Source organism: Oryx dammah, unplaced genomic scaffold, assembly GCF_014754425.2.
Source record: "Oryx dammah isolate SB20612 unplaced genomic scaffold, SCBI_Odam_1.1 HiC_scaffold_3, whole genome shotgun sequence".
Lineage (NCBI taxonomy): Eukaryota > Metazoa > Chordata > Mammalia > Artiodactyla > Bovidae > Oryx > Oryx dammah.
In genome coordinates, this window is record NW_024070187.1 from 69,171,669 (window position 1) to 69,186,458 (window position 14,790).

Genomic DNA, 14,790 nt, shown 5'->3' on the forward strand with positions numbered 1-14,790 from the left:
ATAATTCCGCTGATTAAACAATAGCTGACTAATCTAGCATCAAATCAGTGCTCCAAGCCTGCCCAGAGATCTTTTTGTTCTCCTTTTCAATGTATAATTCTACCTCTCAATTTAATGCAGGCAGTTCTGTCTATACAGTCATGATAATAAAAATGACTTTTACTGTCGGAAAATTTTAAAACTTTACAGAGATCCTTGTTACCTTTACTTATGTTGAATCTTACAGTAGTGCTTTGAGGCAGGAAAGGCTTGTAGCCGAGGAAACCACGTGATTTCTAAAAATCATACAACTCAGTAATGAGAACACTGGGATTAGGAATTCCAAATATACTAATTCCAGTGTTGTTTGCAATGAACCGTGGAAAAGAAACAGTTACCGAGAAATGTCAGTATTCAGAAGTAGGTTGCTTTGCTTCTTGAAATGTTTCAGAAGACAAGTGGTGAACTAAGCTGGCCTATAAAACTCTTCTGTGCATTTATATAAAAGTTTCTTTCAGGCTGTGCTACAGTTCTAATAATGGACATTATGATTTTAATAGCTATGTGCTTCATAAAATACAGCTCAGGAAAATGGCTTAGAATGTCTGAAGCCATCGTAAACTAGGCAATTTTCCCTGGGATAACAAGGCGATAGAAATGCTTCATTATCTCTGACTCCAAATACATATAAGAATTAAGTCCAACCACCGTTACAGCAAAATTAATGTACTGTGTTTATAACAATTTTTTGCCCTCATCATTAAAATATATGTGAAAATATGTATGTGGCTTTAATTAGCAGATTACAACATTCTGTTCCACCCAGTTACATAAATAGCATCCGTGCCCTAAAGAGTAATGCACATATCCTTCAAAATGTATTCATATATGGGTAATGTTTCCATCACTCACATTCTTGTCTACATATAAAGCGATGGAGACGTCAAGGACACATGATCTCACATGGCCAGGGGAGCATATTTATACCCTGTTTCTGGTTTATAGGCTAATTGGAATTTTAAAAAGATTTGCCACATTATCCTGGCAGATGGTATTTTGCTTTATCATTATTCATGGGTATTAATGACTTCCCTCTGGAGCATGTGTATCCTGTCTATTTTGAATTTCATTACATTTCATGCTGACTGCTCCAAACAGAATCAGATCCAATGTTTTCTGTGTGGTGCTTAAGCTGCCAATTGTTCGGATGGTCAAAGTTTTAGACTTGATTAGGAATTAAATAACTCTTTGAAATGAAGCAAAGCCTTTTCCTTCTCTGTCCTGAATGTTGCATCACATTTCTTCTTTTGTTGAGCTTGCTCTTCTACTGGATGGTGTGTGATATCTGGTGTATATGAAAACAGTTCCGGAGTGGATGCGTCTTTCATTAGCCTGAGATAATTAGACATCCTTTCTTTGCAGAAAGGCTGGGGTTTGGTTTCCTAGGTGGAGAAAATGCATGAGAACATGATGCAAATGATCTGGTTCCAGAAAGTCATTTTTAAATTAATTCCTTCGACAAATATATATTAGAGGACAGCCTTTTCTGTGTTTTGTTGATCTCTAGAATCAGTTCAGTTCAGTTTATTTCATTCACTCAGTTGTGTCTGACTATTTGTGACCCCATGGAGTATAGAACACCAGGCTTCCCTGTCCATCACCAACTCCCAGAGCTTGCTCAAACTCATGTCCATTGAGTTGGTAATGCCATCCAACCATCTCATCTTCTGTTATCCCCTTCTCCTCCTGCCTTCAATCTTTCCCAGCATCAGTCTTTTCCAATGAATCAGTTCTTCACATCAAGTGGCCAAAGTATTGGAGCTTCAGCTTCAGCATCAATCCTTCCAATGAATATTCAGGACTAATCTCCTTTAGGATTGACTGGTTTGATCTTCTTGCTGTCCAAGAGATCTCTAGAATGCTTACACCTAAATGAGGCAGCTGGCAGACTTGATTCCAACCAGCTAATTTACCCAAGGGGGACATTGTGGGATGATAGAGAAGCACAGAGAAGAAAACTGGTAGGTGCAGGCCACAGTCCTTACCTGGGAGTAAAAAAGCTGGAGGAGTAGGATATGGATGGAGCCTTCTGACAAAACAAAAGCTTTTCTGCAACCAGAGGACACAGGTGTTTTGGAACATTTAAAAATGGGAGCTGGGGCAGGGCTAGCCAGACCTGGGGCCTTGCTTCCTGCAATTCTTGTCTTTGCCTGATTCCAGACACCATGGCCACCTTCGCACCCATCCTTCCAAACTCCATCCTTCTATTCTTTGATGCTGTTGAGCTAGACTCTCTTTTAAGCCCTGAGATCCAAAAATTGATACAAGTGATGAGATCTCTGTATCATGGAAGACAGAGTATAGTTGATTTACAATGTTGTGTTAGTAAAAATACAATCATTCTTGCTAGGAGTAGGAAATTGCCATTATTTTCTTACTGTTTTCTGTACAGTTAAGGTGTAATTGTTGGGTTGAACATGTATAAGAATAGAAAACAACTCTTAATTTATTAATATCCCATAACCACTAGAGAAGAGGGCAGATTTTTGGATGGCCAATACTATGTTTCTTTCTGGGACAATAGTTGGTCAGATTTGCTTGCAGTCCATTATAACAGACTGGTATTACCTAAACTTAGGTTTCTTCAGCTGTGACACAAACCTGTTGCCCATGTACCACCCATCCAGGCCACTTTGCACTGCCTCCATAGGGCTTGCGGGACAGGGAGAGCTGACATAAATATAAGGTTCATGCTTTTTACTGTATTATGACTAGGAAATATATATATATATTTTTGGCTGCACCATGAAGCTTGCAGGATCTCAGTTCCCTGTCCAGGGATTAAACTCAGACCATGGCAGTAAAAGCCCAGAATCCTAACCACTGGGCCACCAGGAAACTCCCACAAAGTCCTTTGTTTCTGACACAAGAGTCTTGTGTCTTCAGCAGCATCCATGAAACTGGGGGGGGGGCTGACTTGTTAGCTTGCAAATAGCATAAACTGTCAGACCCTTTATAGTCTTGACACTAACTCAACATAGTACCAGTCATGTTAAGATTTCTCTCATCTTCTTTATTTCTTCCCCGGATAATACCCTTCATCCAACTCTGGAGAGTCCAGAGGCAATAAAGTGAGTAGAGGAGGAATAAAAAAGCTCTAGTTGAGGAAAATAGAGAAGAAATTGATCATATTCATCTCTTTACTACTACAGCCTTTACTTCTTCAGGAGGTTCAAGTTGGAGACGTAGAAATTAAAGCTGCACGTGAAGTTCAGAGTTTATGGTTACTGTACTGGTGGAAGTAGAGAATATTTTGTTATATAAACATGACAAGGAGTATCAATGAGTTGACTAAATCTAAAGGGACAGAAAGAAGGAACTCTACAGAACAGGTATTTAGGGGGAATTATGGGACATTAATAAATTAAGGTTATTTTCTATTCTTGTACATGTTCCACCCAACCATCATACCTCAAGTCTATAGAAAACAGAAAGAAACTAATGGCAATTTCCCACTCCTAGCAAGAACAATTGTATTCTGGTGCTGTCGTTCAGCTGCTGCAGTAACTCCTTTTGGAACCAGAGTGAGACTATAGTGATGGTAGAGTTTAAGAGATGTGGATGAAGTACTGTCAGCCCTGTCTGCTGAGGCTATGACTCTCTAGTTATGACTCTGGAAAAGCAGAGCCTTTCAAGTTGAAACATAAAGCAATATTTTGGCATACTTTTTCTAAAAGGACATTATTTAGTGATCATTCAAAAGCCATTTTCCATGTATTATATTAAGTCCTAGGGATATTAATATCACTAATGTTCAGTGAACACTGTGGTAAATCAAATTATACTTTGGAACTGTATTCCTCCTGGTCATCCTCATAGGAGTAGATATTCTCACTTCATTGATGTTGGCCTTGAGACCCTCTTAGACTAACAGGATGTTAACAGACATCATACAGTAGATACCTGAAGTTTGCTTGTGTCGAGGGACTTTGCTCTTGATATCTCAACACTGTTAGTCTTCCCATCTGTTATCATACTCTATCTCTGCATTTACTTAGGCTTTCTTTATCTCAGTTATATTTTGTAGTTTTTGTGTACCTATATATATTTTATTAAGTTATTTCTGAATATTTCATTTTTGATGCTATTATAAATGGCAGTTTTTCTATTGCTATCTATAGCTATTATGTAGAAATGTAATTGACTTCGTTTCTAACCCGGTAGAGTCCTAAGGACTTTTTTTTTTTAACATAGACAATGACATTACCTGTAAGTCAAGATGATTTTACCTCTTCCTTTCCAGTTTGGATAACTAATAACTATTCATAATTAAGAGACAGTACAAAGTTGAATGGAAATGGTGAGAGCTGATCATTTTTCTGCATTTGTTGAGACTATCATATTTTTATTATCATTCTTTTTACATTTGTTGATATCATGAATTATATTGACTGATTACCAAAAGCCAAACAATGTTGCATCTCTGGGTTCAAAGTCTCCCCATTCGTTCATGACAATGATGATCTGTGTGTTCTCTTTATATTGATGATGTTGACTAGAGGTCTATCAATTTTAGTGATAGTTTCAAAGCTACCCTGGTGGTTAAGATTGCAAAGACTCTGCCTACAATGCAGGAGACATGGGTTTAATCTCTGGGTCAGGAAGGTTCCCTGAAGAAGCGAATGGCTACCCACTCTAGTACTCTTGCCTGGAGAATTCCATGGACAGAGGAGTCTGGCAAGCTACAGTCCAGGGGGTCACAAGAGTCGGACATGACTGAGTGAGTAATATACTTTTTCAAAGAATTCGCTTTTGTTTTCATTGTTTGTCTATTCTCTACTGTTTGTCCTATTTCTACATTTCTGTTTCATTGATTTTATTTTCACTCATCTTTATTGCTTTTTCCTTCTGCTAACTTTAGGTTGAATTTGTTCTTTTCTCATTTCTTAAGGTAGAATTTATTTGAGATCTTAATATTTACTAATGTAAGAAATTTAATGCTATATATTTCCCTGTAATCATTATTTTAGATGCATTCTGCAAATTTTGATAAAATGCAGTATGATAATTCAAAGTATTATCAGAGTACAGAGAAAAGAGCCTTTAATCAAACTAGGGAATGCTGCAGAGAAAGAAGCATTTGAGCTAGATTTTTTTTTTTTTTTTCACCAGGCAGAGAAGGTAGGAGCATTCTAAGCCAAAATAACAGTCCACCAGGATTCATGAATTGATCTTTCCTTTTTTTGTTTTTGTTTTTTTGCCTCACTGGCATGAGGGATCTTAGTTTCCTGATTAGGGGCCAAGTCTATGCCCCCTACATTGGGAGCATGGAGTCTTAACCACTGGACTGCCAGGGAAGTCCTGACCTTTCCTTTATAAAGTGTGCTCATGAATATTTAATAACTGTAGTCTACAGATAGAACATGTCTTTGAGGGAGGGACAGATCCTGGCATTTCCATAAACCAAAAGTGATCAAGGGATTGAATGTTTGGCTCTTGCAGTCATCTTAGTTGATACCATTTTAAATGAGAATGGTATTGGTCCAATACAGGTTCAAGAAAAGGGCTGTCATGTGTGAAATTCTTGGGCAGTGCTGAGAATAAAGGTAAAAAGAGATACAAATGGAAGCAATAGAGTGGTCTGTTTGCAACACTTTAGATATGAATAGAGTCATTAAGATGCATTTATTTATCAGAGAGACATTATTTTGAAAGCTCCAACTTCTACAGCTATGAGATCTTTATCTCTGTACAATTTCTTACCCTGTGCAGCAGGTATAAACTGGTTCACTCAATCTTTTTTCTATACATTGTTTTTGTTACTTTTTTCTAATACAAAATTGGAAAGCAAAAATACTCAAATTCTTTTTGCAGCTAATATTTGGCCATGTGACATGATTCTGGTCCATAATATGTAGGTGTCATTTCTGAGGAGGTCTTCCATATTGCATTAAAAAAGGAAAGACTTCAGAAAAGAAACTTCATCTTTCTCACTTAGTCCTTCCCATATATTCCTGCCTGGAACTTGAGGACACTGACTGGAGTTGCAGCAGCCATTTTTTGGACCATGAAATTAAAAGCCATACAGTAAAAAATGGTAATCCAGGAGACAAGCCAGGCTCCTTGGTAACATTCTTGTTCGGTTACATTAACTCTGACCTACTTACTGCCAGATTCCTTTTGTGCATGAGAAAAACACACGTTTAAATGACCAATTTCATGTTTTCCATCACTTGCAACAAATGCTTTCTTAAGTCATGCAACCTTTTTGCAAGAAATGAAAATATTGTATAGACATGTTTATAATTCCAATCTTTGATATACTTTCTTCACTGAGCTTCTAAGACATCAGTGTCTCTTGGTTTTCCTCCTGTACTACTGGTGGCTTTTTGTCAGTCTCTTTGCTGACTCTTCTCTTCTCCTGGCCTCTGTTTATGTTGGAGTGGCCTCAGGCTAAATCCTTGAGTTCATTTTTTTTGGTCTCATCTATCCTCATGGCTTCAAATAGGATCTATATGCTGCTGCTGCTGCTGCTAAATCGCTTCAATCGTGTTCAACTCCGTGCGACCCCGTAGACGGCAGCCCACCAGGCTTCGCCGTCCCTGGGATTCTCTAGGCAAGAACACTGGAGTGGGTTGCCATTTCCTTCTCCAATGCATGAAAGTGAAAAGTGAAAGTGAAGTCACTCAGTCGTGTCCGACTCTTAGCAACCCTGTGGACAGCAGCCCACCAGGCTCCTCCATCCATGGGATTTTTCAGGCAAGAGTACTGGAGTGGGGTGCCATTGCCTTCGCCGATCTATATGCTAGCAACTCCTAAATGTATGTTTCCAATCGAGTCCTCTCTTCTGAACTACAGATTCACATGTCCAATTACCTGCTCAGCATCTTCATTTGTATATCAGAGTTGATGCAAGCTCCCTCATTTCCATTGATGGCAACTTGATAATCTCCCAGTGGCTTATACCCTTAAATCTCAGAGTCATCCTTGACAATTCTTTTTCTTTCTCACACTCTGCCTCTAATCTGTCAAGACTTTGGTTCTACCTTAAGAATATTCAAGATATATTTAGGATCTGACCACTTTTTACTACCTTCATGGCTACCACCCTGGGCCAAGCCACCATCACTTTTCACCCAGACTACTGCAGTAACTTCCTAAAATGTGTACCTTGCTTTGCTCTCTCCTCTCTACAACAGACATTTTTTTAAAGTTTTTTTTTTTTTTTAAGTCTTCTAAAAAATTTCCTTTTTTATTTTTGGCTGTTCTGGGTCTTTGTGGCTGTGTGTGGGCTTTCTCTAGTTGTGGTGAGTAGGAGGTGGGGGGTAGCAGGGGTGGCTGTATTTGCGGTGTTCAGGCTTCTCATTGTGGTGGTTTCTCTTCTTGTGGAGCACGGGCTCTTTCTGGGCTTAGTAGTTCTGTTGTACATGCTTAGTTGCTCCAGGGCATGTGGAATCTTCCTGGACCAGGGATTGAACCTATGTCCCCTTGCATTGACAGGAGGATTCTTTTATTTTATTTTTTTTAACTTTTTATTTTATATTGGAGTATAGCTGATTAATGGGGCTTCCCTGATAGCTCAGACAGTAAAGAGTCTGCCTGCAGGGCAGGAGACCTGGGTTCAATCCCTGGGTTGGGAAGATCCCCTGGAGAAGGAAATGGCAATCCACTCCAGTATTCTTGCCTGGAAAATCCCATGGATGGAGGAGCCTGGAAGGCTACAGCCCATGGGGTCGCAAAGATTCGGACACAACTGAGCAACTTCACTTTTTACTTTATAGCTGATTAATAGTGCTGTGATAATTTCAGGTGGACAGAAAAGAGATTCAGCCATACATATACATGTACCCCTTCTCCCCCATACTCCCCTACCAACCAGACTGGCAGGCAGATTCTTAACCACTGGAAAGTCCCAGACTGTTCAATACAGCATCCAGAGTGAACCTTTGAAATGAAGTAGGATCATGGTCACCCCTTTGCTCAAAATCCTGCAGTGACTTCCTGTTTTACTTGAAGTAAAACATAAAGTATTTAAGTTCAGTTCAGTTCAGTCACTCAGTCATGTCTGACTCTTTAAGACCCCATGGACTGCAGCACGCCAGGCTTCCCTGTCCATCACCAACTCCTGAAGCTTACTCAAACTCATGTCCATCAAGTAGGTGATGCCATCCAAACTTCTCATCCTCTGTCATCCCCATCAATCTTCCCCAGCATCAGGGTCTTTTCCAGTGAGTCAGTTCTTCACATCAGGTGGCCAAACTATTGGAGTTTCAGCTTCAGCATCAATCCTTCTAATGAATGTTCAGGACTGATTTCCTTTAAGATGGACTGGTTGGATCTCCTTGCTGTCCAAGGGACTCTCAAGAGTCTTCTCCAACACCGCAGCTCAAAAGCATCAGTTCTTCAGCGCTCAGCTTTCTTAATAGTCCAACTCTCACATTCATGCATGACTCCTGGAAGAATCATAGTGTTTAAAATAACTGTCAAAGCCTTTTAAGATCTAGCCTCTGCTGTCCCTCCAACTTCTCCCATTCTCTCATTTGCTTACTCCCTTCCAACCTCACTGGCCTCATTGTTGTTTCAAGAACACAGCACTGATATAGCCTTGTTATGGCCTTTTGCTGACCTGCCCATGTGCATCATTCTAAAATACCTGTGACATAAGGACTGTGTTCTTCTCTAGTGAAAAAGGGACAACAAACATGACCGTGAAAGTTTGGGAGGTTTTTAGCAGGGACGTATCTGAAAGGTCCCGAAAAGTGTTTCAATAGAGCTTCTTTTGAGTCTGGAAAACGTAAACCCTCTCTTGAGAGCCATTTACCACCATGATATCGTATGCAAACTAAGGGGAAGCATTACATTCGTATTTTAAATAAAACCCAGAGTTTTGCTGACAACCTGTTCAAGCCTGGAGTGAAGCAAAAGCAAGAAGAGCCAGAGACAGAAGAATTTCTGATCCCAAGCACTATAGGAATTAAGTATGTGGGTGGTCTTGGGTGGTGGCTATTTTCATAAGAAATACACTCATGTATTTGTAGAACTTGAGTTGAGTTTCTCGGAAACAGACTTTTACCTCATGAGGATTGAGAATTTGTTCCACTTCTGGTATGAATAAGCAAACATTGTTTGCTCTCAATTCCTCTTCAAGTTCAGGACTCTGGTTAGGTTTCAATGGGGGCTACTTGGCAAAGAACTCAGACCAACCATAGAGACAGGCTTCATCGTGGAGTATGACACACAATAGTCTACATTATGATTACGCTACTGAGGGCCTGCTGCTTGATGGAACTCCTCTATGTGAATGACGCTACAATGGAAATGCTTTTTCCTGAAGCGTGAGGGCCAGGGGGCTCTCCCAGAGCAGAGAATTCCAAGTGCCTTCTTAAAGTGTGCACCCTAAGCATCTCGCTTGCTTGCCCTTGTCATCAGAATCCTACTGTAATCAATTCTGATTCCGAAGCTATTGAAATTGGAATCAAATGCTCCAGGAAATCTAGAATTTCCTCAAGCTGAGGAAATTTCCTTTAAATAGTGTCACCATTCTCGATTCTGATCGTCTCTGGTCTGGGACAAGCGTTTCCTTGTTAGCATCTTGAAACTGTGGAGAGCTCTCTGTGGAAACTGCTGATTCTTGGAATAATAGTAATACTATTTTCTGCTAGAAAAGGGCACTTTCCTCCTATTTCCCTCTTTTCCCCCAAACCAATTGTCTTTCCTATCCCCCCAAAACATCATTTATTCCATTTCTGTTGTCAAATAATTGTGTTTACAACAACACTAATTAAGAATCTGATGGATAGTTTTTTTTTTGTTTGTTTGTTTTTTAAATAAACTAGCAATTGGGTTTAGCCAAAGGCTTAAGGGTCAAGTTCTGTTAAGATGGACTCCTGAAAAAGTTCTAACTAGAATGATGATAAATCCAGTTTTTTAAAATATATATATTAAGGGAGTCATTTACTGATTTTGTCTTTTTAAATGCAGACTTCTGATATGCTATGGCATTAAAAAAGACCAATCAATTCACCCCCATGAAGCTCTATATCTGTTGCTTTGGTCAGATCACATGACATTACTCAGGTTATGATAAGAAACTCTGTATCTGCACAGGGATGATGCTCTTCGAATATGATTCATTGATCTACTCTATTGTCAGAAAAAACTCAGAAGTTACTTTTGCTGGGGAAAGTTGCTAGCAGATCAGAGTCTTGAAGGCTAATGATAACAGTTATTTGCATGTAATGTGGAAAGGCTACTATCACATATCTTCAATAAGCTTCATGATAATCCCATGAACTAACTCATTAGTATTATTCTCATATAGTTGGACCTTCAAACAATTCAAGGGTTGGGGTGTGGACCCTTCACCCAGCTGAAAATCTGCACAAAACTTATATGTGTGTGTGTATATATATATATAGGTGCCAGGGTCCAGCCCCAGTGGATCCAGGGTGATTTGAAGGTGGGGATGGAGTCGGCGTCCTTGGAAATAACTTATTTAATTACAGATAGAGAGGGATTAGAAAATTAGCAGAGAAAAAGAGGCTGAATAACTTGGTTTGCATGGAATACCAATCACCACCTACGTAGGCCGCGGGCGTCTTCCTGTTCTCTCGAAGGAGAGGAGGCACTGAGGCCCCCCCCCCCGGTCCGATCTTAGAAGCCCAGGCAAAATTAGTAGGCTTGGTGGGTACCCATGCACCAGATGGGAATTCGGCCAGAAAATAGTAGGAGAGAAAAAGAGGCTGAATAACTTGGTTTATGTGGGATACCAGTAAAATTCCAAGACAAGGAATTTGCACCATCTACATTGGGCCACTGGTGCCACTTGAATATCGGAAGGTGCCCCTCCTTGGGCTCCTTCTCATGTGGGCTTGAAAACCGGGGCAAGTAAGTAGACATGGCAGGCACCCATGCTCCAGATGGGAATTCAGCCAGAAAAACGGGGAGCAAGAAAGAACAACATGGGGGAATCAGTCTTTCCGGAAACTGATCCGATTTTGTTATTTTGGAGTTTGCTTATATACCTTTTGTTACACATAGGGATGAGTACAGAGTCATGCGGGGGTCAGCAGTCCTGAACTTTATCAAAATCAGGTGCTTTACATAAAAAAATCTTAGGGGTTTTACATCATCTTCTGGCCATGAGGCCTGCTGACATTTTATGACCCTTTCTTTCTGATAATCAAAAAACTTATTTTTTCCAAGGGTGTTTTTTCTTAAACCAGGCACCACCCTCCAAATAAAGTTACATTCCTATAGGGTGAGGGTGTAGTGAGTTACAATCAAGAAAGGAATTTATTTAACCCAAGGTTAATATGATTAATCTTAAAGGTTAATACTTATTTCTCCTATGTGTTAGTTATATTCATTATAAGGGCAGGGAATATGGAGATTTAGCAGCAAACATCAGCCCAACAAATGAAAACCCTTCACCAATGTTCCCCTTAAGATCTATTTAGTCTTAAGATAGTGATAAAGTTACATTTTTACATAGCAAGGACACAGTGATTTATAACAAAGTACAGCGATCTATTACATAAGAGAAAATTCATTAACTCAAAAAGTCTAGTACTGCTAACCTCAAAAACTACTATATTTCCTTTTCTATATTCCAAATACATTGATTAATATATTCCCAGGTACCTAAGGATATGGAGGCCTGGCTTAATATATTCCCAGGTACCTAAGGATATGGCGGCCTGGTGGCAATCATTGACTCAACAATGAGAAAAGCCCTATGCTAATTAAGACTCTCAAAAGACTCCAAACTCTGTGCTGTTTATGGTTGAGAGGTAGTAAATAATCCTGTCACACAAGCTAGTTTGCCAGCAGAGAGGTTTGACCTGAGACACCCTTGTCCCACCCAGGGCAGGGAATTAGCAGCAATTATTGGCACAACAAATGAAAAACCCTTCACCAATATAATTCCTAACCAACCCACTATACTGACAATTTCCCAGAAGAATTTGCCTTTAGTAAGTCTAAAACATCTCGTGCCTCTCAGGTTGGGAGGCTGTAAACAATCACGTGTGGCCAGACGAACCTATACAGGTGGGCTAGATAAACTTCAGAGGAGTTTGTAAGTTGAAACACTCTTGTCACGCCCAGGAATTTTTATTGACTGGAGCTGCACGTTTACTCCTTCTCTGAGAGAACCGGTGGGGAACAGACCCCCATAAAGTCAGAGGTGTAGGCGAGAGCATGAAACAGTAAAGTAGATAGACTCTAGTTTTGGGGGTAGATGCTCGGAAACAGGGGGTTTCCTGAGGCTTGATCACACCTTTGCGTATGCCAAGCCTCCTTCCTCATGACCTTTGCCATGGGCGGAATTCCTCACGCTGGCCCCCGGCATATAGGGGCTTCCCTGGGGGCTCAGATAGTAGAAAATCTGCCTACAATGCTGGAGACCTGGGTTTGATCCCTGGAGAAGGAAGGTCCCTGGAGAAGGAAATGGCAACCCATTTCTAGTATTCTTGCCTGGAGAATTCCATGGACAGAGGAGCCTGGCAGGCTATAGTCCATGGAGTCTCAAAGAGTCGGACACGAGTTGATCATCTATACCTGAGGTTCCTCTAAATTCACAGTTCTACATCCACAGATTCAATCAACTTTGGATTGTGTTGTGTTATAGTATTTACTACTGGGAAAGGTCTGCGTATAAGTGGACACCTGAAGTTCAAACCCATATTGTTCCAGGGTCAACATTATTTTAGTTGAGTAAAAGAAAATTTTTAAAATGTAGTAATGTCTAGAATAACAAAGGAAGAGGTGGCCAGGTGAGACCCAGGTTCAGTCCCTGGAAGGGGAAGATCCCCTGGAGAAGGAAATGGCAAACCACCCCAGTATTCTTGCCTGGAAAAATCTCAGAGACAGAGGAGCCTGGTGGACTACAGTCCATGGGGTCACAAACAGTCAGACACGACTTCGCGACTAAACCACCACCTTACTTTATAAAAGGGACAGAGAAGTTGATGCCATTGAAAAAAGATTTTTATTGCTTACCTTCCCTGAGAGGAGAGAAACACCATGCCATGTAGGACTGTATAGAGAAGTACCAGAGTTGATCAATAGGCAGGAGGAAAAGAGAAATGCATAGGTACAGTCTTATTGAAGTTTCTGCTGGAAAGGCAAGACAAGCAGGTGAAATACTTTGGGATTGGCTAGTTTATTTATTTAATTTTTGGTTGTGCTGGGTCTTCGTTGCTGCACAGCATTTTCTCTAGTTACGATGGGTGGAAGTTGTGGTGCACAGGCTTCTCACTGTGATGGCTTCGCTTGTTGCAGAGCACACAGGCTCAGGACTCAGCAGTTGCAGCTCCCGGGCTCTAGAGCACAGGCTCAGTAGTTGTGACCCACACGCTTAGTTGCTCTGCGGCACTTGGGATCTTCCCAGACCAGGAATCAAACCTGATCTCCTGCACTGGCAGGCAGATTCTTCACCACTGAGCCATCAGGGAAGCCCTGGGATTGGCTAGTTTAAATAATTCCAGCAAGTTGTGGGGCTTAGGGGCTGTCTCGAGATGTCTGACCCTGGGTTAATTTATGACAGGGGAAGTACTGACTTGATGTCTGTGAATGAGATAAAGGAGGTGTTTGGAGTCTAGGCTTGAGATTTGTTGGCGAGTTTGTAATGTAATTTTGGTGCATCTGAGAAAGCTGGATTGCAGGGGAGTTGTAAACAAATTTGGTCATTAGTTTGGCCCTATGATGAATGAATGACAAATACAGTCCAAGAAAATACAATTAGAACAAAATGCATTAAAGCAGGAGCTTGACTCCAGACGTAAAGTTCTTCCCATAAAGCCACCTAAACTCATCAAATTCTCCCCCTTCTAGTCTCTGCATCTCTTGTTGGTGTTCAGTTGCTCAGTCATGATTGACTCTTTGCAACCCCCTGGACTGCAGCACTCCAGTCTTCCCTGTCCTTCACCATCTCCTGAAATTTGCTCAAACTCATATCCATTGAGTCGGTGATGCCATCCAACCATCTCATCCTCTATTGTCCCCTTCTCCTGCCTTCAATTTTTCCCAGCATCAGGCTCCACTTCAAATCTCCCAGTTTGCAATATTAGTTCATTAGCCACTTGGTTGCTTTCGTTAGAAGCCTAACCCCTCTGCTACACCCTTCAGTTCTACTCCCCAATATCTCTTCAGTTTGTCCTCTTCTTTCTTTCTGCCTTTTGAGTCAGTCTGCCTTGACTTCTCAGTCTCATCATCCTATGCCCACACCCAACTCAGCTTTCATCCTGTTTCCAGAATGACCTTTTGCAGATGACACATTTGATTGCATCACTTCCTTGCTTACATTCTACATATATTCCTATCTCCTTCGAATTTCTCAGCAGAATACAAAGAGTGACGATTCACTCATCTGCTACTTATCTGTCCTACAAAAGTATGATCTTGTGTCCATCTACTGACCTGAGCCACAGTCCTAGGGCTGATATATAATGGGACCATCTTAAATGTTTGAAGAATGAAGATAGATAGATGATAGAGAGAGACAGGGAGACAGAGAAAGAGAGAGGTTGAAATTCTTAACCAAATTGGTTTTCTTAAAGAATTGAGTTTGATTAGTGTACAGGAATGGACTCGGTCTTCACAGGTGGCTCAGTGGTAAAGAATCCTTGTGCCAATTCAAGAGACGCAGGTTCGATCCCTGGTTCAGGAAGATTTCCTGGAGAAAGAAATGGCAACCCACTCCAGTATGCTTGCCTTGGAAATCCCATGAGGAAATCCCAGAGGAGCCTGGTGGGCTACAGTCCATGGGGTCACGAAAGAGTCAGACAGGATTTAGTGACTAAATAACAG